We start from the raw sequence: 25,958 nt of genomic DNA, 5'->3' as shown, positions 1-25,958 counted from the left end.
GGGATCTCCCTGCGCATTCAATCATTGCCAACTATGTCAATTTGCAAGTAGGTTTTTTGATGATTATCTGAGTAGATCAATGCACACCTTCCTTAGTTTATCCCCCAAAAAGTTGTTTCATATCTCTGGACTGGATTTGGAGAACCAACCTGCGGGCATCTAAAGATCTTATTTTGATTAACTGGCCTGGCCCATCATCACATGTGAATCACACTGCTAATCAAAAGATGAGACCTCGTACAATCAGGTAAGAGGTGCGTCTCCATCTCTCATCTAGTTGCCACAAATGTCAGGTATGGTTGATAGATTGGAACATGTGCTTTGCACCGATTCTACTTATATTATCTCTGGGGTGGAATCTTTTACCACACAGTGAAAAATCTTTAGCAACTTCTGGATGAGCAGCTTTCTAGCAGTTTAAGTTTTGCAATTATTTTCCTCTCCTTTTTCCTGGTAACAGAGCTGGCACAGTTTTCATAAACAATTTTAAAACTGTCCTGATTGTGATACTGTGGAATTCTAGGCACACTTGTAGATTAAAAGTGGAGGAGATATTAATTTATGATGGTGTATTAAATGTAGATTTGTACTGCACTTTAAAGCCAGTTTCACCATCATGCATGATTTCCTTAATGTGTTCCCTTCTCCATTTTCACCACAAGAAAATCTAGAGTAGTCAGCTACATGTGTGGCTCCATGGTGTAATGGTTAGCACTCTGGACTCTGAATCCAGTGATCTGAGTTCAAATTTCAGTGGAACCTGTAAGTTTCATCTTTAGCATTATAATTTCTACTATGTTCAACTTTTAGAATGAAACTTAAAAACTTGAAACTTGATTTGAATGGTGCAAGAATCCATGGAATCCTATAAAATTGACTAAAGGAAACAAAATTCTTATCTTGTATGTTACACCAAGCAACAATATTCTATGACTTGTGGAAATGTTCCCATGATTTTTAATTCGGGTGGGAAAATCTGATGATGATTTCAAATCAAAATGGCTTTAGGAAACGCCAGCTTATTTTCCTGAATTTTCTTTTCTCTTGTTTTTTCCAAAATTATCTATAATGTTTTATTGAGGAATTTTTTGGCAATTTAAAAACAATTGTTTAGTCCATCAGTTGAGTATGTTCTTGTGGCTTTTTTGTAGGTGACAAAAGGAACTAGAAGTCACTAAGAGACTTTAAAGTGTCTTTCTAAGCTTCTAGTTGACTTGAATTTTATTACGGAAGGTATTCGAAGCAAAAAAATCAAATGGAAATTGACATAGTCACTTTACCGTTTTGGAAACTATGCAGTTAAAAGATGCTCAAAACGACTGAAAATACGAAGACTAATTTTATTTTATGTTTACATAGAAATGAATATTTTTCTTCTTTTGAGCTTTTTTGGTGTATTCTTTAGTAAGTTTTCAGAGCCAACTCACACTAAATCTGCCTTTTAAACTGTTGAAAGGCTTGAGCGGTACAAGGTTTCAAGTTAAGATGACTTCACATCAGATTTTTAAATTTTAGTGAGGCCTGAAATTTTGAAGGTATCTCAGAAGTTGTGGCTGAGTTGTTAAAGCGATGGACTTGAAATCCATTGGGATCTCCCTGCGCATTCAATCATTGCCAACTATGTCAATTTCCAAGTAGGTTTTTTGATGATTATCTGAGTAGATCAATGCACACCTTCCTTAGTTTATCCCCCAAAAAGTTGTTTCATATCTCTGGACTGGATTTGGAGAACCAACCTGCGGGCATCTAAAGATCTTATTTTGATTAACTGGCCTGGCCCATCATCACATGTGAATCACACTGCTAATCAAAAGATGAGACCTCGTACGATCAGGTAAGAGGTGCTTCTCCATCTCTCATCTAGTTGCCACAAATGTCAGGTATGGTTGATAGATTGGAACATGTGCTTTGCTTTGCACCGATTCTACTTATATTATCTCTGGGGTGGAATCTTTTACCACACAGTGAAAAATCTTTAGCAACTTCTGGATGAGCAGCTTTCTAGCAGTTTAAGTTTTGCAATTATTTTCCTCTCCTTTTTCCTGGTAACAGAGCTGGCACAGTTTTCATAAACAATTTTAAAACTGTCCTGATTGTGATACTGTGGAATTCTAGGCACACTTGTAGATTAAAAGTGGAGGAGATATTAATTTATGATGGTGTATTAAATGTAGATTTGTACTGCAGCTTTAAAGCCAGTTTCACCATCATGCATGATTTCCTTAATGTGTTCTCTTCTCCATTTTCACCACAAGAAAATCTAGAGTAGTCCGCTACATGTGTGGTTCCATGGTGTAATGGTTAGCACTCTGGACTCTGAATCCAGCGATCTGAGTTCAAATCTCAGTGGAACCTGTAAGTTTCATCTTTAGCATTATAATTTCTACTATGTTCAACGTTTAGAATGAAACTTGAAACTTGATTTGAATGGTGCAAGAATCCATGGAATCCTATAAAATTGACTTCAGGAAACAAAATTCTTATCTTGTATGTTACACCAAGCAACTATATTCTATGACTTGTGTAAATGTTCCCATGATTTTTAATTCGGGTGGGAAAATCTGATGATGATTTCAAATCAAAATGGCTTTAGGAAACGCCAGCTTATTTTCCTGAATTTTCTTTTCTCTTGTTTTTTCCAAAATTATCTATAATGTTTTATTGAGGAATTTTTTGGCAATTTAAAAACAATTGTTTAGTCCATCAGTTGAGTATGTTCTTGTGGCTTTTTTGTAGGTGACAAAAGGAACTAGAAGTCACTAAGAGACTTTAAAGTGTCTTTCTAAGCTTCTAGTTGACTTGAATTTTATTACGGAAGGTATTCGAAGCAAAAAAATCAAATGGAAATTGACATAGTCACTTTACCGTTTTGGAAACTTTATGCAGTTAAAAGATGCTCAAAACGACTGAAAATACGAAGACTAATTTTATTTTATGTTTACATAGAAATGAATATTTTTCTTCTTTTGAGCTTTTTTGGTGTATTCTTTAGTAAGTTTTCAGAGCCAACTCACACTAAATCTGCCTTTTAAACTGTTGAAAGGCTTGAGCGGTACAAGGTTTCAAGTTAAGATGACTTCACATCAGATTTTTAAATTTTAGTGAGGCCTGAAATTTTGAAGGTATCTCAGAAGTTGTGGCTGAGTTGTTAAAGCGATGGATTTGAAATCCATTGGGATCTCCAAGCGCATTCAATCATTGCCAACTATGTCAATTTCCAAGTAGGTTTTTTGATGATTATCTGAGTAGATCAATGCACACCTTCCTTAGTTTATCCCCCAAAAAGTTGTTTCATATCTCTGGACTGGATTTGGAGAACCAACCTGCGGGCATCTAAAGATCTTATTTTGATTAACTGGCCTGGCCCATCATCACATGTGAATCACACTGCTAATCAAAAGATGAGACCTCGTACAATCAGGTAAGAGGTGCTTCTCCATCTCTCATCTAGTTGCCACAAATGTCAGGTATGGTTGATAGATTGGAACATGTGCTTTGCACCGATTCTACTTATATTATCTCTGAGGTGGAATCTTTTACCACACAGTGAAAAATCTTTAGCAACTTCTGGATGAGCAGCTTTCTAGCAGTTTAAGTTTTGCAATTATTTTCCTCTCCTTTTTCCTGGTAACAGAGCTGGCACAGTTTTCATAAACAATTTTAAAACTGTCCTGATTGTGATACTGTGGAATTCTAGGCACACTTGTAGATTAAAAGTGGAGGAGATATTAATTTATGATGGTGTATTAAATGTAGATTTGTACTGCAGCATTAAAGCCAGTTTCACCATCATGCATGATTTCCTTAATGTGTTCTCTTCTCCATTTTCACCACAAGAAAATCTAGAGTAGTCAGCTACATGTGTGGTTCCATGGTGTAATGGTTAGCACTCTGGACTCTGAATCCAGCGATCTGAGTTCAAATCTCAGTGGAACCTGTAAGTTTCATCTTTAGCATTATAATTTCTACTATGTTCAACGTTTAGAATGAAACTTGAAACTTGATTTGAATGGTGCAAGAATCCATGGAATCCTATAAAATTGACTTCAGGAAACAAAATTCTTATCTTGTATGTTACACCAAGCAACTATATTCTATGACTTGTGTAAATGTTCCCATGATTTTTAATTCGGGTGGGAAAATCTGATGATGATTTCAAATCAAAATGGCTTTAGGAAACGCCAGCTTATTTTCCTGAATTTTCTTTTCTCTTTTTTTTTCCAAAATTATCTATAATGTTTTATTGAGGAATTTTTTGGCAATTTAAAAACAATTGTTTAGTCCATCAGTTGAGTATGTTCTTGTGGCTTTTTTGTAGGTGACAAAAGGAACTAGAAGTCACTAAGAGACTTTAAAGTGTCTTTCTAAGCTTCTAGTTGACTTGAATTTTATTACGGAAGGTATTCGAAGCAAAAAAATCAAATGGAAATTGACATAGTCACTTTACCGTTTTGGAAACTTTATGCAGTTAAAAGATGCTCAAAACGACTGAAAATACGAAGACTAATTTTATTTTATGTTTACATAGAAATGAATATTTTTCTTCTTTTGAGCTTTTTTGGTGTATTCTTTAGTAAGTTTTCAGAGCCAACTCACACTAAATCTGCCTTTTAAACTGTTGAAAGGCTTGAGCGGTACAAGGTTTCAAGTTAAGATGACTTCACATCAGATTTTTAAATTTTAGTGAGGCCTGAAATTTTGAAGGTATCTCAGAAGTTGTGGCTGAGTTGTTAAAGCGATGGATTTGAAATCCATTGGGATCTCCCTGCGCATTCAATCATTGCCAACTATGTCAATTTCCAAGTAGGTTTTTTGATGATTATCTGAGTAGATCAATGCACACCTTCCTTAGTTTATCCCCCAAAAAGTTGTTTCATATCTCTGGACTGGATTTGGAGAACCAACCTGCGGGCATCTAAAGATCTTATTTTGATTAACTGGCCTGGCCCATCATCACATGTGAATCACACTGCTAATCAAAAGATGAGACCTCGTACAATCAGGTAAGAGGTGCTTCTCCATCTCTCATCTAGTTGCCACAAATGTCAGGTATGGTTGATAGATTGGAACATGTGCTTTGCACCGATTCTACTTATATTATCTCTGAGGTGGAATCTTTTACCACACAGTGAAAAATCTTTAGCAACTTCTGGATGAGCAGCTTTCTAGCAGTTTAAGTTTTGCAATTATTTTCCTCTCCTTTTTCCTGGTAACAGAGCTGGCACAGTTTTCATAAACAATTTTAAAACTGTCCTGATTGTGATACTGTGGAATTCTAGGCACACTTGTAGATTAAAAGTGTAGGAGATATTAATTTATGATGGTGTATTAAATTTAGATTTGTACTGCAGCATTAAAGCCAGTTTCACCATCATGCATGATTTCCTTAATGTGTTCCCTTCTCCATTTTCACCACAAGAAAATCTAGAGTAGTAAGCTACATGTGTGGTTCCATGGTGTAATGGTTAGCACTCTGGACTCTGAATCCAGCGATCTGAGTTCAAATCTCAGTGGAACCTGTAAGTTTCATCTTTAGCATTATAATTTCTACTATGTTCAACTTTTAGAATGAAACTTGAAACTTAAAAACTTGAAACTTGATTTGAATGGTGCAAGAATCCATGGAATCCTATAAAATTGACTAAAGGAAACAAAATTCTTATCTTGTATGTTACACCAAGCAACAATATTCTATGACTTGTGGAAATGTTCCCATGATTTTTAATTCTGGTGGGAAAATCTGATGATGATTTCAAATCAAAATGGCTTTAGGAAACGCCAGCTTATTTTCCTGAATTTTCTTTTCTCTTGTTTTTTCCAAAATTATCTATAATGTTTTATTGAGGAATTTTTTGGCAATTTAAAAACAATTGTTTAGTCCATCAGTTGAGTATGTTCTTGTGGCTTTTTTGTAGGTGACAAAAGGAACTAGAAGTCACTAAGAGACTTTAAAGTGTCTTTCTAAGCTTCTAGTTGACTTGAATTTTATTACGGAAGGTATTCGAAGCAAAAAAATCAAATGGAAATTGACATAGTCACTTTACCGTTTTGGAAACTTTATGCAGTTAAAAGATGCTCAAAACGACTGAAAATACGAAGACTAATTTTATTTTATGTTTACATAGAAATGAATATTTTTCTTCTTTTGAGCTTTTTTGGTGTATTCTTTAGTAAGTTTTCAGAGCCAACTCACACTAAATCTGCCTTTTAAACTGTTGAAAGGCTTGAGCGGTACAAGGTTTCAAGTTAAGATGACTTCACATCAGATTTTTAAATTTTAGTGAGGCCTGAAATTTTGAAGGTATCTCAGAAGTTGTGGCTGAGTTGTTAAAGCGATGGACTTGAAATCCATTGGGATCTCCCTGCGCATTCAATCATTGCCAACTATGTCAATTTCCAAGTAGGTTTTTTGATGATTATCTGAGTAGATCAATGCACACCTTCCTTAGTTTATCCCCCAAAAAGTTGTTTCATATCTCTGGACTGGATTTGGAGAACCAACCTGCGGGCATCTAAAGATCTTATTTTGATTAACTGGCCTGGCCCATCATCACATGTGAATCACACTGCTAATCAAAAGATGAGACCTCGTACAATCAGGTAAGAGGTGCTTCTCCATCTCTCATCTAGTTGCCACAAATGTCAGGTATGGTTGATAGATTGGAACATGTGCTTTGCACCGATTCTACTTATATTATCTCTGGGGTGGAATCTTTTACCACACAGTGAAAAATCTTTAGCAACTTCTGGATGAGCAGCTTTCTAGCAGTTTAAGTTTTGCAATTATTTTCCTCTCCTTTTTCCTGGTAACAGAGCTGGCACAGTTTTCATAAACAATTTTAAAACTGTCCTGATTGTGATACTGTGGAATTCTAGGCACACTTGTAGATTAAAAGTGGAGGAGATATTAATTTATGATGGTGTATTAAATGTAGATTTGTACTGCAGCATTAAAGCCAGTTTCACCATCATGTATGATTTCCTTAATGTGTTCCCTTCTCCATTTTCACCACAAGAAAATCTAGAGTAGTAAGCTACATGTGTGGTTCCATGGTGTAATGGTTAGCACTCTGGACTCTGAATCCAGCGATCTGAGTTCAAATCTCAGTGGAACCTGTAAGTTTCATCTTTAGCATTATAATTTCTACTATGTTCAACTTTTAGAATGAAACTTGAAACTTAAAAACTTGAAACTTGATTTGAATGGTGCAAGATTCCATGGAATCCTATAAAATTGACTAAAGGAAACAAAATTCTTATCTTGTATGTTACACCAAGCAACAATATTCTATGACTTGTGGAAATGTTCCCATGATTTTTAATTCTGGTGGGAAAATCTGATGATGATTTCAAATCAAAATGGCTTTAGGAAACGCCAGCTTATTTTCCTGAATTTTCTTTTCTCTTTTTTTTTCCAAAATTATCTATAATGTTTTATTGAGGAATTTTTTGGCAATTTAAAAACAATTGTTTAGTCCATCAGTTGAGTATGTTCTTGTGGCTTTTTTGTAGGTGACAAAAGGAACTAGAAGTCACTAAGAGACTTTAAAGTGTCTTTCTAAGCTTCTAGTTGACTTGAATTTTATTACGGAAGGTATTCGAAGCAAAAAAATCAAATGGAAATTGACATAGTCACTTTACCGTTTTGGAAACTTTATGCAGTTAAAAGATGCTCAAAACGACTGAAAATACGAAGACTAATTTTATTTTATGTTTACATAGAAATGAATATTTTTCTTCTTTTGAGCTTTTTTGGTGTATTCTTTAGTAAGTTTTCAGAGCCAACTCACACTAAATCTGCCTTTTAAACTGTTGAAAGGCTTGAGCGGTACAAGGTTTCAAGTTAAGATGACTTCACATCAGATTTTTAAATTTTAGTGAGGCCTGAAATTTTGAAGGTATCTCAGAAGTTGTGGCTGAGTTGTTAAAGCGATGGATTTGAAATCCATTGGGATCTCCCTGCGCATTCAATCATTGCCAACTATGTCAATTTCCAAGTAGGTTTTTTGATGATTATCTGAGTAGATCAATGCACACCTTCCTTAGTTTATCCCCCAAAAAGTTGTTTCATATCTCTGGACTGGATTTGGAGAACCAACCTGCGGGCATCTAAAGATCTTATTTTGATTAACTGGCCTGGCCCATCATCACATGTGAATCACACTGCTAATCAAAAGATGAGACCTCGTACAATCAGGTAAGAGGTGCTTCTCCATCTCTCATCTAGTTGCCACAAATGTCAGGTATGGTTGAGAGATTGGAACATGTGCTTTGCACCGATTCTACTTATATTATCTCTGAGGTGGAATCTTTTACCACACAGTGAAAAATCTTTAGCAACTTCTGGATGAGCAGCTTTCTAGCAGTTTAAGTTTTGCAATTATTTTCCTCTCCTTTTTCCTGGTAACAGAGCTGGCACAGTTTTCATAAACAATTTTAAAACTGTCCTGATTGTGATACTGTGGAATTCTAGGCACACTTGTAGATTAAAAGTGGAGGAGATATTAATTTATGATGGTGTATTAAATGTAGATTTGTACTGCAGCATTAAAGCCAGTTTCACCATCATGCATGATTTCCTTAATGTGTTCCCTTCTCCATTTTCACCACAAGAAAATCTAGAGTAGTAAGCTACATGTGTGGTTCCATGGTGTAATGGTTAGCACTCTGGACTCTGAATCCAGCGATCTGAGTTCAAATCTCAGTGGAACCTGTAAGTTTCATCTTTAGCATTATAATTTCTACTATGTTCAACTTTTAGAATGAAACTTGAAACTTAAAAACTTGAAACTTGATTTGAATGGTGCAAGAATCCATGGAATCCTATAAAATTGACTAAAGGAAACAAAATTCTTATCTTGTATGTTACACCAAGCAACAATATTCTATGACTTGTGGAAATGTTCCCATGATTTTTAATTCTGGTGGGAAAATCTGATGATGATTTCAAATCAAAATGGCTTTAGGAAACGGCAGCTTATTTTCCTGAATTTTCTTTTCTCTTGTTTTTTCCAAAATTATCTATAATGTTTTATTGAGGAATTTTTTGGCAATTTAAAAACAATTGTTTAGTCCATCAGTTGAGTATGTTCTTGTGGCTTTTTTGTAGGTGACAAAAGGAACTAGAAGTCACTAAGAGACTTTAAAGTGTCTTTCTAAGCTTCTAGTTGACTTGAATTTTATTACGGAAGGTATTCGAAGCAAAAAAATCAAATGGAAATTGACATAGTCACTTTACCGTTTTGGAAACTTTATGCAGTTAAAAGATGCTCAAAACGACTGAAAATACGAAGACTAATTTTATTTTATGTTTACATAGAAATGAATATTTTTCTTCTTTTGAGCTTTTTTGGTGTATTCTTTAGTAAGTTTTCAGAGCCAACTCACACTAAATCTGCCTTTTAAACTGTTGAAAGGCTTGAGCGGTACAAGGTTTCAAGTTAAGATGACTTCACATCAGATTTTTAAATTTTAGTGAGGCCTGAAATTTTGAAGGTATCTCAGAAGTTGTGGCTGAGTTGTTAAAGCGATGGACTTGAAATCCATTGGGATCTCCCTGCGCATTCAATCATTGCCAACTATGTCAATTTCCAAGTAGGTTTTTTGATGATTATCTGAGTAGATCAATGCACACCTTCCTTAGTTTATCCCCCAAAAAGTTGTTTCATATCTCTGGACTGGATTTGGAGAACCAACCTGCGGGCATCTAAAGATCTTATTTTGATTAACTGGCCTGGCCCATCATCACATGTGAATCACACTGCTAATCAAAAGATGAGACCTCGTACAATCAGGTAAGAGGTGCTTCTCCATCTCTCATCTAGTTGCCACAAATGTCAGGTATGGTTGATAGATTGGAACATGTGCTTTGCTTTGCACCGATTCTACTTATATTATCTCTGGGGTGGAATCTTTTACCACACAGTGAAAAATCTTTAGCAACTTCTGGATGAGCAGCTTTCTAGCAGTTTAAGTTTTGCAATTATTTTCCTCTCCTTTTTCCTGGTAACAGAGCTGGCACAGTTTTCATAAACAATTTTAAAACTGTCCTGATTGTGATACTGTGGAATTCTAGGCACACTTGTAGATTAAAAGTGGAGGAGATATTAATTTATGATGGTGTATTAAATGTAGATTTGTACTGCAGCATTAAAGCCAGTTTCACCATCATGCATGATTTCCTTAATGTGTTCCCTTCTCCATTTTCACCACAAGAAAATCTAGAGTAGTAAGCTACATGTGTGGTTCCATGGTGTAATGGTTAGCACTCTGGACTCTGAATCCAGCGATCTGAGTTCAAATCTCAGTGGAACCTGTAAGTTTCATCTTTAGCATTATAATTTCTACTATGTTCAACTTTTAGAATGAAACTTGAAACTTAAAAACTTGAAACTTGATTTGAATGGTGCAAGATTCCATGGAATCCTATAAAATTGACTAAAGGAAACAAAATTCTTATCTTGTATGTTACACCAAGCAACAATATTCTATGACTTGTGGAAATGTTCCCATGATTTTTAATTCTGGTGGGAAAATCTGATGATGATTTCAAATCAAAATGGCTTTAGGAAACGCCAGCTTATTTTCCTGAATTTTCTTTTCTCTTTTTTTTTCCAAAATTATCTATAATGTTTTATTGAGGAATTTTTTGGCAATTTAAAAACAATTGTTTAGTCCATCAGTTGAGTATGTTCTTGTGGCTTTTTTGTAGGTGACAAAAGGAACTAGAAGTCACTAAGAGACTTTAAAGTGTCTTTCTAAGCTTCTAGTTGACTTGAATTTTATTACGGAAGGTATTCGAAGCAAAAAAATCAAATGGAAATTGACATAGTCACTTTACCGTTTTGGAAACTTTATGCAGTTAAAAGATGCTCAAAACGACTGAAAATACGAAGACTAATTTTATTTTATGTTTACATAGAAATGAATATTTTTCTTCTTTTGAGCTTTTTTGGTGTATTCTTTAGTAAGTTTTCAGAGCCAACTCACACTAAATCTGCCTTTTAAACTGTTGAAAGGCTTGAGCGGTACAAGGTTTCAAGTTAAGATGACTTCACATCAGATTTTTAAATTTTAGTGAGGCCTGAAATTTTGAAGGTATCTCAGAAGTTGTGGCTGAGTTGTTAAAGCGATGGATTTGAAATCCATTGGGATCTCCCTGCGCATTCAATCATTGCCAACTATGTCAATTTCCAAGTAGGTTTTTTGATGATTATCTGAGTAGATCAATGCACACCTTCCTTAGTTTATCCCCCAAAAAGTTGTTTCATATCTCTGGACTGGATTTGGAGAACCAACCTGCGGGCATCTAAAGATCTTATTTTGATTAACTGGCCTGGCCCATCATCACATGTGAATCACACTGCTAATCAAAAGATGAGACCTCGTACAATCAGGTAAGAGGTGCTTCTCCATCTCTCATCTAGTTGCCACAAATGTCAGGTATGGTTGAGAGATTGGAACATGTGCTTTGCACCGATTCTACTTATATTATCTCTGAGGTGGAATCTTTTACCACACAGTGAAAAATCTTTAGCAACTTCTGGATGAGCAGCTTTCTAGCAGTTTAAGTTTTGCAATTATTTTCCTCTCCTTTTTCCTGGTAACAGAGCTGGCACAGTTTTCATAAACAATTTTAAAACTGTCCTGATTGTGATACTGTGGAATTCTAGGCACACTTGTAGATTAAAAGTGGAGGAGATATTAATTTATGATGGTGTATTAAATGTAGATTTGTACTGCAGCATTAAAGCCAGTTTCACCATCATGCATGATTTCCTTAATGTGTTCCCTTCTCCATTTTCACCACAAGAAAATCTAGAGTAGTAAGCTACATGTGTGGTTCCATGGTGTAATGGTTAGCACTCTGGACTCTGAATCCAGCGATCTGAGTTCAAATCTCAGTGGAACCTGTAAGTTTCATCTTTAGCATTATAATTTCTACTATGTTCAACTTTTAGAATGAAACTTGAAACTTAAAAACTTGAAACTTGATTTGAATGGTGCAAGAATCCATGGAATCCTATAAAATTGACTAAAGGAAACAAAATTCTTATCTTGTATGTTACACCAAGCAACAATATTCTATGACTTGTGGAAATGTTCCCATGATTTTTAATTCTGGTGGGAAAATCTGATGATGATTTCAAATCAAAATGGCTTTAGGAAACGGCAGCTTATTTTCCTGAATTTTCTTTTCTCTTGTTTTTTCCAAAATTATCTATAATGTTTTATTGAGGAATTTTTTGGCAATTTAAAAACAATTGTTTAGTCCATCAGTTGAGTATGTTCTTGTGGCTTTTTTGTAGGTGACAAAAGGAACTAGAAGTCACTAAGAGACTTTAAAGTGTCTTTCTAAGCTTCTAGTTGACTTGAATTTTATTACGGAAGGTATTCGAAGCAAAAAAATCAAATGGAAATTGACATAGTCACTTTACCGTTTTGGAAACTTTATGCAGTTAAAAGATGCTCAAAACGACTGAAAATACGAAGACTAATTTTATTTTATGTTTACATAGAAATGAATATTTTTCTTCTTTTGAGCTTTTTTGGTGTATTCTTTAGTAAGTTTTCAGAGCCAACTCACACTAAATCTGCCTTTTAAACTGTTGAAAGGCTTGAGCGGTACAAGGTTTCAAGTTAAGATGACTTCACATCAGATTTTTAAATTTTAGTGAGGCCTGAAATTTTGAAGGTATCTCAGAAGTTGTGGCTGAGTTGTTAAAGCGATGGACTTGAAATCCATTGGGATCTCCCTGCGCATTCAATCATTGCCAACTATGTCAATTTCCAAGTAGGTTTTTTGATGATTATCTGAGTAGATCAATGCACACCTTCCTTAGTTTATCCCCCAAAAAGTTGTTTCATATCTCTGGACTGGATTTGGAGAACCAACCTGCGGGCATCTAAAGATCTTATTTTGATTAACTGGCCTGGCCCATCATCACATGTGAATCACACTGCTAATCAAAAGATGAGACCTCGTACAATCAGGTAAGAGGTGCTTCTCCATCTCTCATCTAGTTGCCACAAATGTCAGGTATGGTTGATAGATTGGAACATGTGCTTTGCTTTGCACCGATTCTACTTATATTATCTCTGGGGTGGAATCTTTTACCACACAGTGAAAAATCTTTAGCAACTTCTGGATGAGCAGCTTTCTAGCAGTTTAAGTTTTGCAATTATTTTCCTCTCCTTTTTCCTGGTAACAGAGCTGGCACAGTTTTCATAAACAATTTTAAAACTGTCCTGATTGTGATACTGTGGAATTCTAGGCACACTTGTAGATTAAAAGTGGAGGAGATATTAATTTATGATGGTGTATTAAATGTAGATTTGTACTGCAGCATTAAAGCCAGTTTCACCATCATGCATGATTTCCTTAATGTGTTCCCTTCTCCATTTTCACCACAAGAAAATCTAGAGTAGTAAGCTACATGTGTGGTTCCATGGTGTAATGGTTAGCACTCTGGACTCTGAATCCAGCGATCTGAGTTCAAATCTCAGTGGAACCTGTAAGTTTCATCTTTAGCATTATAATTTCTACTATGTTCAACTTTTAGAATGAAACTTGAAACTTAAAAACTTGAAACTTGATTTGAATGGTGCAAGAATCCATGTAATCCTATAAAATTGACTAAAGGAAACAAAATTCTTATCTTGTATGTTACACCAAGCAACAATATTCTATGACTTGTGGAAATGTTCCCATGATTTTTAATTCTGGTGGGAAAATCTGATGATGATTTCAAATCAAAATGGCTTTAGGAAACGCCAGCTTATTTTCCTGAATTTTCTTTTCTCTTGTTTTTTCCAAAATTATCTATAATGTTTTATTGAGGAATTTTTTGGCAATTTAAAAACAATTGTTTAGTCCATCAGTTGAGTATGTTCTTGTGGCTTTTTTGTAGGTGACAAAAGGAACTAGAAGTCACTAAGAGACTTTAAAGTGTCTTTCTAAGCTTCTAGTTGACTTGAATTTTATTACGGAAGGTATTCGAAGCAAAAAAATCAAATGGAAATTGACATAGTCACTTTACCGTTTTGGAAACTTTATGCAGTTAAAAGATGCTCAAAACGACTGAAAATACGAAGACTAATTTTATTTTATGTTTACATAGAAATGAATATTTTTCTTCTTTTGAGCTTTTTTGGTGTATTCTTTAGTAAGTTTTCAGAGCCAACTCACACTAAATCTGCCTTTTAAACTGTTGAAAGGCTTGAGCGGTACAAGGTTTCAAGTTAAGATGACTTCACATCAGATGTTTAAATTTTAGTGAGGCCTGAAATTTTGAAGGTATCTCAGAAGTTGTGGCTGAGTTGTTAAAGCGATGGACTTGAAATCCATTGGGATCTCCCTGCGCATTCAATCATTGCCAACTATGTCAATTTCCAAGTAGGTTTTTTGATGATTATCTGAGTAGATCAATGCACACCTTCCTTAGTTTATCCCCCAAAAAGTTGTTTCATATCTCTGGACTGGATTTGGAGAACCAACCTGCGGGCATCTAAAGATCTTATTTTGATTAACTGGCCTGGCCCATCATCACATGTGAATCACACTGCTAATCAAAAGATGAGACCTCGTACAATCAGGTAAGAGGTGCTTCTCCATCTCTCATCTAGTTGCCACAAATGTCAGGTATGGTTGATAGATTGGAACATGTGCTTTGCACCGATTCTACTTATATTATCTCTGGGGTGGAATCTTTTACCACACAGTGAAAAATCTTTAGCAACTTCTGGATGAGCAGCTTTCTAGCAGTTTAAGTTTTGCAATTATTTTCCTCTCCTTTTTCCTGGTAACAGAGCTGGCACAGTTTTCATAAACAATTTTAAAACTGTCCTGATTGTGATACTGTGGAATTCTAGGCACACTTGTAGATTAAAAGTGGAGGAGATATTAATTTATGATGGTGTATTAAATGTAGATTTGTACTGCAGCATTAAAGCCAGTTTCACCATCATGTATGATTTCCTTAATGTGTTCCCTTCTCCATTTTCACCACAAGAAAATCTAGAGTAGTAAGCTACATGTGTGGTTCCATGGTGTAATGGTTAGCACTCTGGACTCTGAATCCAGCGATCTGAGTTCAAATCTCAGTGGAACCTGTAAGTTTCATCTTTAGCATTATAATTTCTACTATGTTCAACTTTTAGAATGAAACTTAAAAACTTGAAACTTGATTTGAATGGTGCAAGAATCCATGTAATCCTATAAAATTGACTAAAGGAAACAAAATTCTTATCTTGTATGTTACACCAAGCAACAATATTCTATGACTTGTGGAAATGTTCCCATGATTTTTAATTCTGGTGGGAAAATCTGATGATGATTTCAAATCAAAATGGCTTTAGGAAACGCCAGCTTATTTTCCTGAATTTTCTTTTCTCTTGTTTTTTCCAAAATTATCTATAATGTTTTATTGAGGAATTTTTTGGCAATTTAAAAACAATTGTTTAGTCCATCAGTTGAGTATGTTCTTGTGGCTTTTTTGTAGGTGACAAAAGGAACTAGAAGTCACTAAGAGACTTTAAAGTGTCTTTCTAAGCTTCTAGTTGACTTGAATTTTATTACGGAAGGTATTCGAAGCAAAAAAATCAAATGGAAATTGACATAGTCACTTTACCGTTTTGGAAACTTTATGCAGTTAAAAGATGCTCAAAACGACTGAAAATACGAAGACTAATTTTATTTTATGTTTACATAGAAATGAATATTTTTCTTCTTTTGAGCTTTTTTGGTGTATTCTTTAGTAAGTTTTCAGAGCCAACTCACACTAAATCTGCCTTTTAAACTGTTGAAAGGCTTGAGCGGTACAAGGTTTCAAGTTAAGATGACTTCACATCAGATGTTTAAATTTTAGTGAGGCCTGAAATTTTGAAGGTATCTCAGAAGTTGTGGCTGAGTTGTTAAAGCGATGGACTTGAAATCCATTGGGATCTCCCTGCGCATTCAATCATTGCCAACTATGTCAATTTCCAAGTAGGTTTTTTGATGATTATCTGAGTAGATCAATGCACACCTTCCTTAGTTTATCCCCCAAAAAGTTGTTTCATATCTCTGGACTGGATTTGGAGAACCAACCTGCGGGCATCTAAAGATCTTATTTTGATTAACTGGCCTGGCCCATCATCACATGTGAATCACACTGCTAATCAAAAGATGAGACCTCGTACAATCAGGTAAGAGGTGCTTCTCCATCTCTCATCTAGTTGCCACAAATGTCAGGTATGGTTGATAGATTGGAACATGTGCTTTGCACCGATTCTACTTATATTATCTCTGGGGTGGAATCTTTTACCACACAGTGAAAAATCTTTAGCAACTTCTGGATGAGCAGCTTTCTAGCAGTTTAAGTTTTGCAATTATTTTCCTCTCCTTTTTCCTGGTAACAGAGCTGGCACAGTTTTCATAAACAATTTTAAAACTGTCCTGATTGTGATACTGTGGAATTCTAGGCACACTTGTAGATTAAAAGTGGAGGAGATATTAATTTATGATGGTGTATTAAATGTAGATTTGTACTGCAGCATTAAAGCCAGTTTCACCATCATGTATGATTTCCTTAATGTGTTCCCTTCTCCATTTTCACCACAAGAAAATCTAGAGTAGTAAGCTACATGTGTGGTTCCATGGTGTAATGGTTAGCACTCTGGACTCTGAATCCAGCGATCTGAGTTCAAATCTCAGTGGAACCTGTAAGTTTCATCTTTAGCATTATAATTTCTACTATGTTCAACTTTTAGAATGAAACTTGAAACTTAAAAACTTGAAACTTGATTTGAATGGTGCAAGATTCCATGGAATCCTATAAAATTGACTAAAGGAAACAAAATTCTTATCTTGTATGTTACACCAAGCAACAATATTCTATGACTTGTGGAAATGTTCCCATGATTTTTAATTCTGGTGGGAAAATCTGATGATGATTTCAAATCAAAATGGCTTTAGGAAACGCCAGCTTATTTTCCTGAATTTTCTTTTCTCTTGTTTTTTCCAAAATTATCTATAATGTTTTATTGAGGAATTTTTTGGCAATTTAAAAACAATTGTTTAGTCCATCAGTTGAGTATGTTCTTGTGGCTTTTTTGTAGGTGACAAAAGGAACTAGAAGTCACTAAGAGACTTTAAAGTGTCTTTCTAAGCTTCTAGTTGACTTGAATTTTATTACGGAAGGTATTCGAAGCAAAAAAATCAAATGGAAATTGACATAGTCACTTTACCGTTTTGGAAACTTTATGCAGTTAAAAGATGCTCAAAACGACTGAAAATACGAAGACTAATTTTATTTTATGTTTACATAGAAATGAATATTTTTCTTCTTTTGAGCTTTTTTGGTGTATTCTTTAGTAAGTTTTCAGAGCCAACTCACACTAAATCTGCCTTTTAAACTGTTGAAAGGCTTGAGCGGTACAAGGTTTCAAGTTAAGATGACTTCACATCAGATTTTTAAATTTTAGTGAGGCCTGAAATTTTGAAGGTATCTCAGAAGTTGTGGCTGAGTTGTTAAAGCGATGGACTTGAAATCCATTGGGATCTCCCTGCGCATTCAATCATTGCCAACTATGTCAATTTCCAAGTAGGTTTTTTGATGATTATCTGAGTAGATCAATGCACACCTTCCTTAGTTTATCCCCCAAAAAGTTGTTTCATATCTCTGGACTGGATTTGGAGAACCAACCTGCGGGCATCTAAAGATCTTATTTTGATTAACTGGCCTGGCCCATCATCACATGTGAATCACACTGCTAATCAAAAGATGAGACCTCGTACGATCAGGTAAGAGGTGCTTCTCCATCTCTCATCTAGTTGCCACAAATGTCAGGTATGGTTGATAGATTGGAACATGTGCTTTGCTTTGCACCGATTCTACTTATATTATCTCTGGGGTGGAATCTTTTACCACACAGTGAAAAATCTTTAGCAACTTCTGGATGAGCAGCTTTCTAGCAGTTTAAGTTTTGCAATTATTTTCCTCTCCTTTTTCCTGGTAACAGAGCTGGCACAGTTTTCATAAACAATTTTAAAACTGTCCTGATTGTGATACTGTGGAATTCTAGGCACACTTGTAGATTAAAAGTGGAGGAGATATTAATTTATGATGGTGTATTAAATGTAGATTTGTACTGCAGCTTTAAAGCCAGTTTCACCATCATGCATGATTTCCTTAATGTGTTCTCTTCTCCATTTTCACCACAAGAAAATCTAGAGTAGTCAGCTACATGTGTGGTTCCATGGTGTAATGGTTAGCACTCTGGACTCTGAATCCAGCGATCTGAGTTCAAATCTCAGTGGAACCTGTAAGTTTCATCTTTAGCATTATAATTTCTATTATGTTCAACGTTTAGAATGAAACTTGATTTGAATGGTGCAAGAATCCATGGAATCCTATAAAATTGACTTCAGGAAACAAAATTCTTATCTTGTATGTTACACCAAGCAACTATATTCTATGACTTGTGTAAATGTTCCCATGATTTTTAATTCGGGTGGGAAAATCTGATGATGATTTCAAATCAAAATGGCTTTAGGAAACGCCAGCTTATTTTCCTGAATTTTCTTTTCTCTTTTTTTTTCCAAAATTATCTATAATGTTTTATTGAGGAATTTTTTGGCAATTTAAAAACAATTGTTTAGTCCATCAGTTGAGTATGTTCTTGTGGCTTTTTTGTAGGTGACAAAAGGAACTAGAAGTCACTAAGAGACTTTAAAGTGTCTTTCTAAGCTTCTAGTTGACTTGAATTTTATTACGGAAGGTATTCGAAGCAAAAAAATCAAATGGAAATTGACATAGTCACTTTACCGTTTTGGAAACTTTATGCAGTTAAAAGATGCTCAAAACGACTGAAAATACGAAGACTAATTTTATTTTATGTTTACATAGAAATGAATATTTTTCTTCTTTTGAGCTTTTTTGGTGTATTCTTTAGTAAGTTTTCAGAGCCAACTCACACTAAATCTGCCTTTTAAACTGTTGAAAGGCTTGAGCGGTACAAGGTTTCAAGTTAAGATGACTTCACATCAGATTTTTAAATTTTAGTGAGGCCTGAAATTTTGAAGGTATCTCAGAAGTTGTGGCTGAGTTGTTAAAGCGATGGATTTGAAATCCATTGGGATCTCCCTGCGCATTCAATCATTGCCAACTATGTCAATTTCCAAGTAGGTTTTTTGATGATTATCTGAGTAGATCAATGCACACCTTCCTTAGTTTATCCCCCAAAAAGTTGTTTCATATCTCTGGACTGGATTTGGAGAACCAACCTGCGGGCATCTAAAGATCTTATTTTGATTAACTGGCCTGGCCCATCATCACATGTGAATCACACTGCTAATCAAAAGATGAGACCTCGTACAATCAGGTAAGAGGTGCGTCTTCATCTCTCATCTAGTTGCCACAAATGTCAGGTATGGTTGATAGATTGGAACATGTGCTTTGCACCGATTCTACTTATATTATCTCTGGGGTGGAATCTTTTACCACACAGTGAAAAATCTTTAGCAACTTCTGGATGAGCAGCTTTCTAGCAGTTTAAGTTTTGCAATTATTTTCCTCTCCTTTTTCCTGGTAACAGAGCTGGCACAGTTTTCATAAACAATTTTAAAACTGTCCTGATTGTGATACTGTGGAATTCTAGGCACACTTGTAGATTAAAAGTGGAGGAGATATTAATTTATGATGGTGTATTAAATGTAGATTTGTACTGCACTTTAAAGCCAGTTTCACCATCATGCATGATTTCCTTAATGTGTTCCCTTCTCCATTTTCACCACAAGAAAATCTAGAGTAGTCAGCTACATGTTAGCACTCTGGACTCTGAATCTAGCGATCTGAGTTCAAATCTCAGTGGAACCTGTAAGTTTCATCTTTAGCATTATAATTTCTACTATGTTCAACTTTTAGAATGAAACTTAAAAACTTGAAACTTGATTTGAATGGTGCAAGAATCCATGGAATCCTATAAAATTGACTAAAGGAAACAAAATTCTTATCTTGTATGTTACACCAAGCAACAATATTCTATGACTTGTTGAAATGTTCCCATGATTTTTAATTCTGGTGGGAAAATCTGATGATGATTTCAAATCAAAATGGCTTTAGGAAACGCCAGCTTATTTTCCTGAATTTTCTTTTCTCTTGTTTTTTCCAAAATTATCTATAATGTTTTATTGAGGAATTTTTTGGCAATTTAAAAACAATTGTTTAGTCCATCAGTTGAGTATGTTCTTGTGGCTTTTTTGTAGGTGACAAAAGGAACTAGAAGTCACTAAGAGACTTTAAAGTGTCTTTCTAAGCTTCTAGTTGACTTGAATTTTATTACGGAAGGTATTCGAAGCAAAAAAATCAAATGGAAATTGACATAGTCACTTTACCGTTTTGGAAACTATGCAGTTAAAAGATGCTCAAAACGACTGAAAATACGAAGACTAATTTTATTTTATGTTTACATAGAAATGAATATTTTTCTTCTTTTGAGCTTTTTTGGTGTATTCTTTAGTAAGTTTTCAGAGCCAACTCACACTAAATCTGCCTTTTAAACTGTTGAAAGGCTTGAGCGGTACAAGGTTTCAAGTTAAGATGACTTCACATCAGATTTTTAAATTTTAGTGAGGCCTGAAATTTTGAAGGTATCTCAGAAGTTGTGGCTGAGTTGTTAAAGCGATGGACTTGAAATCCATTGGGATCTCCCTGCGCATTCAATCATTGCCAACTATGTCAATTTCCAAGTAGGTTTTTTGATGATTATCTGAGTAGATCAATGCACACCTTCCTTAGTTTATCCCCCAAAAAGTTGTTTCATATCTCTGGACTGGATTTGGAGAACCAACCTGCGGGCATCTAAAGATCTTATTTTGATTAACTGGCCTGGCCCATCATCACATGTGAATCACACTGCTAATCAAAAGATGAGACCTCGTACGATCAGGTAAGAGGTGCTTCTCCATCTCTCATCTAGTTGCCACAAATGTCAGGTATGGTTGATAGATTGGAACATGTGCTTTGCTTTGCACCGATTCTACTTATATTATCTCTGGGGTGGAATCTTTTACCACACAGTGAAAAATCTTTAGCAACTTCTGGATGAGCAGCTTTCTAGCAGTTTAAGTTTTGCAATTATTTTCCTCTCCTTTTTCCTGGTAACAGAGCTGGCACAGTTTTCATAAACAATTTTAAAACTGTCCTGATTGTGATACTGTGGAATTCTAGGCACACTTGTAGATTAAAAGTGGAGGAGATATTAATTTATGATGGTGTATTAAATGTAGATTTGTACTGCAGCTTTAAAGCCAGTTTCACCATCATGCATGATTTCCTTAATGTGTTCTCTTCTCCATTTTCACCACAAGAAAATCTAGAGTAGTCCGCTACATGTGTGGTTCCATGGTGTAATGGTTAGCACTCTGGACTCTGAATCCAGCGATCTGAGTTCAAATCTCAGTGGAACCTGTAAGTTTCATTTTTAGCATTATAATTTCTACTATGTTCAACGTTTAGAATGAAACTTGAAACTTGATTTGAATGGTGCAAGAATCCATGGAATCCTATAAAATTGACTTCAGGAAACAAAATTCTTATCTTGTATGTTACACCAAGCAACTATATTCTATGACTTGTGTAAATGTTCCCATGATTTTTAATTCGGGTGGGAAAATCTGATGATGATTTCAAATCAAAATGGCTTTAGGAAACGCCAGCTTATTTTCCTGAATTTTCTTTTCTCTTTTTTTTTCCAAAATTATCTATAATGTTTTATTGAGGAATTTTTTGGCAATTTAAAAACAATTGTTTAGTCCATCAGTTGAGTATGTTCTTGTGGCTTTTTTGTAGGTGACAAAAGGAACTAGAAGTCACTAAGAGACTTTAAAGTGTCTTTCTAAGCTTCTAGTTGACTTGAATTTTATTACGGAAGGTATTCGAAGCAAAAAAATCAAATGGAAATTGACATAGTCACTTTACCGTTTTGGAAACTTTATGCAGTTAAAAGATGCTCAAAATGACTGAAAATACGAAGACTAATTTTATTTTATGTTTACATAGAAATGAATATTTTTCTTCTTTTGAGCTTTTTTGGTGTATTCTTTAGTAAGTTTTCAGAGCCAACTCACACTAAATCTGCCTTTTAAACTGTTGAAAGGCTTGAGCGGTACAAGGTTTCAAGTTAAGATGACTTCACATCAGATTTTTAAATTTTAGTGAGGCCTGAAATTTTGAAGGTATCTCAGAAGTTGTGGCTGAGTTGTTAAAGCGATGGATTTGAAATCCATTGGGATCTCCCTGCGCATTCAATCATTGCCAACTATGTCAATTTCCAAGTAGGTTTTTTGATGATTATCTGAGTAGATCAATGCACACCTTCCTTAGTTTATCCCCCAAAAAGTTGTTTCATATCTCTGGACTGGATTTGGAGAACCAACCTGCGGGCATCTAAAGATCTTATTTTGATTAACTGGCCTGGCCCATCATCACATGTGAATCACACTGCTAATCAAAAGATGAGACCTCGTACAATCAGGTAAGAGGTGCTTCTCCATCTCTCATCTAGTTGCCACAAATGTCAGGTATGGTTGATAGATTGGAACATGTGCTTTGCACCGATTCTACTTATATTATCTCTGAGGTGGAATCTTTTACCACACAGTGAAAAATCTTTAGCAACTTCTGGATGAGCAGCTTTCTAGCAGTTTAAGTTTTGCAATTATTTTCCTCTCCTTTTTCCTGGTAACAGAGCTGGCACAGTTTTCATAAACAATTTTAAAACTGTCCTGATTGTGATACTGTGGAATTCTAGGCACACTTGTAGATTAAAAGTGGAGGAGATATTAATTTATGATGGTGTATTAAATGTAGATTTGTACTGCAGCATTAAAGCCAGTTTCACCATCATGCATGATTTCCTTAATGTGTTCCCTTCTCCATTTTCACCACAAGAAAATCTAGACTAGTAAGCTACATGTGTGGTTCCATGGTGTAATGGTTAGCACTCTGGACTCTGAATCCAGCGATCTGAGTTCAAATCTCAGTGGAACCTGTAAGTTTCATCTTTAGCATTATAATTTCTACTATGTTCAACTTTTAGAATGAAACTTGAAACTTAAAAACTTGAAACTTGATTTGAATGGTGCAAGAATCCATGGAATCCTATAAAATTGACTAAAGGAAACAAAATTCTTATCTTGTATGTTACACCAAGCAACAATATTCTATGACTTGTGGAAATGTTCCCATGATTTTTAATTCTGGTGGGAAAATCTGATGATGATTTCAAATCAAAATGGCTTTAGGAAACGCCAGCTTATTTTCCTGAATTTTCTTTTCTCTTGTTTTTTCCAAAATTATCTATAATGTTTTATTGAGGAATTTTTTGGCAATTTAAAAACAATTGTTTAGTCCATCAGTTGAGTATGTTCTTGTGGCTTTTTTGTAGGTGACAAAAGGAACTAGAAGTCACTAAGAGACTTTAAAGTGTCTTTCTAAGCTTCTAGTTGACTTGAATTTTATTACGGAAGGTATTCGAAGCAAAAAAATCAAATGGAAATTGACATAGTCACTTTACCGTTTTGGAAACTTTATGCAGTTAAAAGATGCTCAAAACGACTGAAAATACGAAGACTAATTTTATTTTATGTTTACATAGAAATGAATATTTTTCTTCTTTTGAGCTTTTTTGGTGTATTCTTTAGTAAGTTTTCAGAGCCAACTCACACTAAATCTGCCTTTTAAACTGTTGAAAGGCTTGAGCGGTACAAGGTTTCAAGTTAAGATGACTTCACATCAGATTTTTAAATTTTAGTGAGGCCTGAAATTTTGAAGGTATCTCAGAAGTTGTGGCTGAGTTGTTAAAGCGATGGACTTGAAATCCATTGGGATCTCCCTGCGCATTCAATCATTGCCAACTATGTCAATTTCCAAGTAGGTTTTTTGATGATTATCTGAGTAGATCAATGCACACCTTCCTTAGTTTATCCCCCAAAAAGTTGTTTCATATCTCTGGACTGGATTTGGAGAACCAACCTGCGGGCATCTAAAGATCTTATTTTGATTAACTGGCCTGGCCCATCATCACATGTGAATCACACTGCTAATCAAAAGATGAGACCTCGTACAATCAGGTAAGAGGTGCTTCTCCATCTCTCATCTAGTTGCCACAAATGTCAGGTATGGTTGATAGATTGGAACATGTGCTTTGCTTTGCACCGATTCTACTTATATTATCTCTGGGGTGGAATCTTTTACCACACAGTGAAAAATCTTTAGCAACTTCTGGATGAGCAGCTTTCTAGCAGTTTAAGTTTTGCAATTATTTTCCTCTCCTTTTTCCTGGTAACAGAGCTGGCACAGTTTTCATAAACAATTTTAAAACTGTCCTGATTGTGATACTGTGGAATTCTAGGCACACTTGTAGATTAAAAGTGGAGGAGATATTAATTTATGATGGTGTATTAAATGTAGATTTGTACTGCAGCATTAAAGCCAGTTTCACCATCATGCATGATTTCCTTAATGTGTTCCCTTCTCCATTTTCACCACAAGAAAATCTAGAGTAGTAAGCTACATGTGTGGTTCCATGGTGTAATGGTTAGCACTCTGGACTCTGAATCCAGCGATCTGAGTTCAAATCTCAGTGGAACCTGTAAGTTTCATCTTTAGCATTATAATTTCTACTATGTTCAACTTTTAGAATGAAACTTGAAACTTAAAAACTTGAAACTTGATTTGAATGGTGCAAGAATCCATGGAATCCTATAAAATTGACTAAAGGAAACAAAATTCTTATCTTGTATGTTACACCAAGCAACAATATTCTATGACTTGTGGAAATGTTCCCATGATTTTTAATTCTGGTGGGAAAATCTGATGATGATTTCAAATCAAAATGGCTTTAGGAAACGCCAGCTTATTTTCCTGAATTTTCTTTTCTCTTGTTTTTTCCAAAATTATCTATAATGTTTTATTGAGGAATTTTTTGGCAATTTAAAAACAATTGTTTAGTCCATCAGTTGAGTATGTTCTTGTGGCTTTTTTGTAGGTGACAAAAGGAACTAGAAGTCACTAAGAGACTTTAAAGTGTCTTTCTAAGCTTCTAGTTGACTTGAATTTTATTACGGAAGGTATTCGAAGCAAAAAAATCAAATGGAAATTGACATAGTCACTTTACCGTTTTGGAAACTTTATGCAGTTAAAAGATGCTCAAAACGACTGAAAATACGAAGACTAATTTTATTTTATGTTTACATAGAAATGAATATTTTTCTTCTTTTGAGCTTTTTTGGTGTATTCTTTAGTAAGTTTTCAGAGCCAACTCACACTAAATCTGCCTTTTAAACTGTTGAAAGGCTTGAGCGGTACAAGGTTTCAAGTTAAGATGACTTCACATCAGATGTTTAAATTTTAGTGAGGCCTGAAATTTTGAAGGTATCTCAGAAGTTGTGGCTGAGTTGTTAAAGCGATGGACTTGAAATCCATTGGGATCTCCCTGCGCATTCAATCATTGCCAACTATGTCAATTTCCAAGTAGGTTTTTTGATGATTATCTGAGTAGATCAATGCACACCTTCCTTAGTTTATCCCCCAAAAAGTTGTTTCATATCTCTGGACTGGATTTGGAGAACCAACCTGCGGGCATCTAAAGATCTTATTTTGATTAACTGGCCTGGCCCATCATCACATGTGAATCACACTGCTAATCAAAAGATGAGACCTCGTACAATCAGGTAAGAGGTGCTTCTCCATCTCTCATCTAGTTGCCACAAATGTCAGGTATGGTTGATAGATTGGAACATGTGCTTTGCACCGATTCTACTTATATTATCTCTGGGGTGGAATCTTTTACCACACAGTGAAAAATCTTTAGCAACTTCTGGATGAGCAGCTTTCTAGCAGTTTAAGTTTTGCAATTATTTTCCTCTCCTTTTTCCTGGTAACAGAGCTGGCACAGTTTTCATAAACAATTTTAAA

At 35.1% G+C, this 25,958-nt stretch overlaps 15 non-coding genes across 15 annotated transcripts; all 15 read left to right on the top strand.

The window, feature by feature from the left end:
- Positions 1 to 690: 690 nt before the first annotated feature.
- TRNAQ-CUG (transfer RNA glutamine (anticodon CUG)) lies at positions 691 to 762 on the top strand. The gene has a single exon. It is a non-coding gene; the product is annotated as a tRNA-Gln (tRNA).
- A 1,521-nt stretch (positions 763 to 2,283) lies between these two features.
- TRNAQ-CUG (transfer RNA glutamine (anticodon CUG)) lies at positions 2,284 to 2,355 on the top strand. The gene has a single exon. It is a non-coding gene; the product is annotated as a tRNA-Gln (tRNA).
- A 1,510-nt stretch (positions 2,356 to 3,865) lies between these two features.
- TRNAQ-CUG (transfer RNA glutamine (anticodon CUG)) lies at positions 3,866 to 3,937 on the top strand. The gene has a single exon. It is a non-coding gene; the product is annotated as a tRNA-Gln (tRNA).
- Positions 3,938 to 5,447: 1,510 nt separating this feature from the next.
- TRNAQ-CUG (transfer RNA glutamine (anticodon CUG)) lies at positions 5,448 to 5,519 on the top strand. Its single transcript has one exon. It is a non-coding gene; the product is annotated as a tRNA-Gln (tRNA).
- A 1,525-nt stretch (positions 5,520 to 7,044) lies between these two features.
- TRNAQ-CUG (transfer RNA glutamine (anticodon CUG)) lies at positions 7,045 to 7,116 on the top strand. The gene has a single exon. It is a non-coding gene; the product is annotated as a tRNA-Gln (tRNA).
- A 1,525-nt stretch (positions 7,117 to 8,641) lies between these two features.
- On the top strand, positions 8,642 to 8,713 carry TRNAQ-CUG (transfer RNA glutamine (anticodon CUG)). The gene has a single exon. It is a non-coding gene; the product is annotated as a tRNA-Gln (tRNA).
- Positions 8,714 to 10,243: 1,530 nt separating this feature from the next.
- On the top strand, positions 10,244 to 10,315 carry TRNAQ-CUG (transfer RNA glutamine (anticodon CUG)). The gene has a single exon. It is a non-coding gene; the product is annotated as a tRNA-Gln (tRNA).
- A 1,525-nt stretch (positions 10,316 to 11,840) lies between these two features.
- TRNAQ-CUG (transfer RNA glutamine (anticodon CUG)) lies at positions 11,841 to 11,912 on the top strand. The gene has a single exon. It is a non-coding gene; the product is annotated as a tRNA-Gln (tRNA).
- A 1,530-nt stretch (positions 11,913 to 13,442) lies between these two features.
- Positions 13,443 to 13,514, top strand: TRNAQ-CUG (transfer RNA glutamine (anticodon CUG)). Its single transcript has one exon. It is a non-coding gene; the product is annotated as a tRNA-Gln (tRNA).
- Positions 13,515 to 15,039: 1,525 nt separating this feature from the next.
- On the top strand, positions 15,040 to 15,111 carry TRNAQ-CUG (transfer RNA glutamine (anticodon CUG)). The gene has a single exon. It is a non-coding gene; the product is annotated as a tRNA-Gln (tRNA).
- A 1,518-nt stretch (positions 15,112 to 16,629) lies between these two features.
- Positions 16,630 to 16,701, top strand: TRNAQ-CUG (transfer RNA glutamine (anticodon CUG)). The gene has a single exon. It is a non-coding gene; the product is annotated as a tRNA-Gln (tRNA).
- Positions 16,702 to 18,231: 1,530 nt separating this feature from the next.
- TRNAQ-CUG (transfer RNA glutamine (anticodon CUG)) lies at positions 18,232 to 18,303 on the top strand. The gene has a single exon. It is a non-coding gene; the product is annotated as a tRNA-Gln (tRNA).
- Positions 18,304 to 21,377: 3,074 nt separating this feature from the next.
- On the top strand, positions 21,378 to 21,449 carry TRNAQ-CUG (transfer RNA glutamine (anticodon CUG)). Its single transcript has one exon. It is a non-coding gene; the product is annotated as a tRNA-Gln (tRNA).
- Positions 21,450 to 22,959: 1,510 nt separating this feature from the next.
- TRNAQ-CUG (transfer RNA glutamine (anticodon CUG)) lies at positions 22,960 to 23,031 on the top strand. Its single transcript has one exon. It is a non-coding gene; the product is annotated as a tRNA-Gln (tRNA).
- Positions 23,032 to 24,561: 1,530 nt separating this feature from the next.
- Positions 24,562 to 24,633, top strand: TRNAQ-CUG (transfer RNA glutamine (anticodon CUG)). Its single transcript has one exon. It is a non-coding gene; the product is annotated as a tRNA-Gln (tRNA).
- The last annotated feature ends 1,325 nt before the right edge of the window (positions 24,634 to 25,958 follow it).

This window comes from Dendrobates tinctorius, unplaced genomic scaffold, assembly GCF_039654945.1.
Source record: "Dendrobates tinctorius isolate UK_male_01 unplaced genomic scaffold, ASM3965494v1 ptg000047l, whole genome shotgun sequence".
Classification (NCBI taxonomy): domain Eukaryota; kingdom Metazoa; phylum Chordata; class Amphibia; order Anura; family Dendrobatidae; genus Dendrobates; species Dendrobates tinctorius.
Note: the sequence above shows the minus strand (reverse complement) of the source record. Positions and strands in the feature narration are given on the sequence as shown.